This window comes from Physcomitrium patens, chromosome 6, assembly GCF_059467195.1.
Source record: "Physcomitrium patens ecotype Gransden chromosome 6, ASM5946719v1, whole genome shotgun sequence".
NCBI lineage: Eukaryota > Viridiplantae > Streptophyta > Bryopsida > Funariales > Funariaceae > Physcomitrium > Physcomitrium patens.
The window spans coordinates 1,372,501-1,375,000 of record NC_143415.1 but is presented as its reverse complement, the minus strand read 5'-3'; positions in this window follow the sequence as shown (position 1 = coordinate 1,375,000).

Genomic DNA, 2,500 nt, shown 5'->3' with positions numbered 1-2,500 from the left:
ACCTTATTCCAGTTAATTAAATTACTTTAATATTTTTAATTCACCAATTTATTTTTATTTTTATTTATATTTCTGTCTAGGCGCAAGACTGGGCGGCCAGCAAGGAGTCGAGACAGGGAGTTAATTTTAAAATTGATTTTTAAAAAATGATTTATTTATTTATTTCCACCTATGCGGAAGACTGGGCGGCCAACGAGGAGTCGAGACAGCCAGGAGTCGGGACTTGGGCAAGGGAGCGGGACAAGAGGTCGGGACTCGCGGCGGGACAAGGAAGAGGAGGAGGAAGTCCGGGACTCGCGACGGGACTGGGACTCGCGCCGGGACTAGGGAGTCGCGGCGGGACAAGGAAGAGGAGGAGGAAGTCCGGGACTCGCGACGGGACTGGGACTCGCGCCGGGACTAGGGAGTCGCGGCGGGACAAGGAAGAGGAGGAGGAAGTCCGGGACTCGCGACGGGACTGGGACTCGCGCCGGGACTAGGGAGTCGCGGCGGGACAAGGAAGAGGAGGAGGAAGTCCGGGACTCGCGACGGGACTGGGACTCGCGCCGGGACTAGGGAGTCGCGGCGGGACAAGGAAGAGGAGGAGGAAGTCCGGGACTCGCGACGGGACTGGGACTCGCGCCGGGACTAGGGAGTCGCGGCGGGACAAGGAAGAGGAGGAGGAAGTCCGGGACTCGCGCCGGGACACTCGCGCCGGGACTAGGGAGTCGCGGCGGGACAAGGAAGAGGAGGAGGAAGTCCGGGACTCGCCACGGGACTAGGGAGTCGCGGCGGGACAAGGAAGAGAAGGAGGAAGTCCGGGACTCGCGACGGGACTGGGACTCGCGGCGGGACAAGGAAGAGAAGGAGGAGGTCCGGGACTCGCGCCGGGACTAGGAAGAGGGGGAGGAGGTCCGGGACTCGCGACGGGACTAGGAAGTGGGGGAGGAGGTCCGGGACTCGCGCCGGGACTAGGGAAGAGGAGGAGGAGGAGGAAGGCCGGGACTGGGACTCGCGGCGGGAGTAGGTAGTGGGGAGGAGGTCCGGGACTCGCAGCGGGACAAGGAGGAAGTCGGGGAGGAGGGCCGGGACCAGGAGTCGCGGCGGGGATAGCAGGCAGGACAGGGAGGGTGGGTGGTCTTCCACAAAAAAAAGTGTGTCTCGGAACTTCCTTAGTGCAGTAGGACGGGGGCCTGCCGAATCCCACAGAGAGTACTATGTGGGGAAGGGTTCCTCTGAAGCGTCTCGGGAAAAGTCGTGAGGGGGTGACGGTTGCTCGGTGCCTACGGGTCCCGACTGCTCGCTGCCTTCTTTGAGCCCAGTACCGACGTTCGCAGGGGGATACCTGGATACTACTGGGGTTACCTGGATACTTCTGGCGTGTTACCTTGGATCAGTGAGGAGTGGGGGTTAGTTTCCCGGCGACGCGACCCTCTGAGGAGGTCCCGCGGAGGGTCGCCGAGTATTATATGGTGAGCTGGCTGTCAAGGATTGTGAGTCCCGCTGCCAAAATTTTTTTTGGTGCGCGGGCGACTGGAAAAAGAGGGTTGGTCTTGTGCCGATACGCGTAACGTCGCAGCGAGTCCCAAGAGCTAGTAACCATTTTTGGCGGGGGGCGATGGCCTCGGTATTGTCAAGCCATTCTCTCATTCATTTGGGAGGGTGGGGAGAAGTGTTTGCCGAGGCCGTTCAAGCTCCGCCTGGTCGACCACCACTGTGACCGCCACCGCGCTCGATCTCTATTGCAAGCTCAGGTGAAATTCCTGATAAACTTGGAGGGGTGTGGGACGCGTTCGCAGTGTGGGCCGAGGAGTCATAACATCCCAGGTCGGAATGTGAAAATGGAACTTCGAAACCGGTGAGAGTTCTCTCGTCGGCTAGGGGTTTCACAAAAGTAACATTTCTATAAATTTCTATCCGACCCCTCCATTAATTTGGAGGGGCGATGGGCCCCAGGATTGGACATACTTCTTGCTGATTTGTCTTTTGAGGAAAATCCTTCGCGGTGATGGTTACTTTTTCATTTTTAATGTGTGTATCGGCCTCGTCGGTTTCTCTCTTTCCTGGTCACATTCCCGAAAAAGGCCGCAGCACCTATGATTCTCTTCCGGGGGTCTAACTCTCCCTCTCTCTCTATCCTTCTCTTTGTCTGGCTCTCTCTGGCTTCACTTTTTGTGGTGTGTGCCTCTGGGGGTCTGGTTGGAATTTGCCGTTGGCTTTTTGCCCTCTCTTTTTGCCTTTTATCCATCGCAAAGAAGGGTGTGTGTGTTCTCACCTGGGGTTGGAATGAAGGACGGGGAACCTCCTCGTCTTGTGAAGTGGGACCATCTTTTAGGATGATGGCTTTTTGCTGCCTGGTGTGTGCTTGGGTGGGGTTTGGTGGTGGCAGTCTACCTCTCCCTTTCTCCGGTAAGACCAGATGACTGGTTCGTCCGCTACTCTTGTGTTGGCCCTACCTTGGCCAACGGGAGTCGGCGACGCTCCAGACTGGATGGCATGATGTGGTGGTGTACCGAAGGGG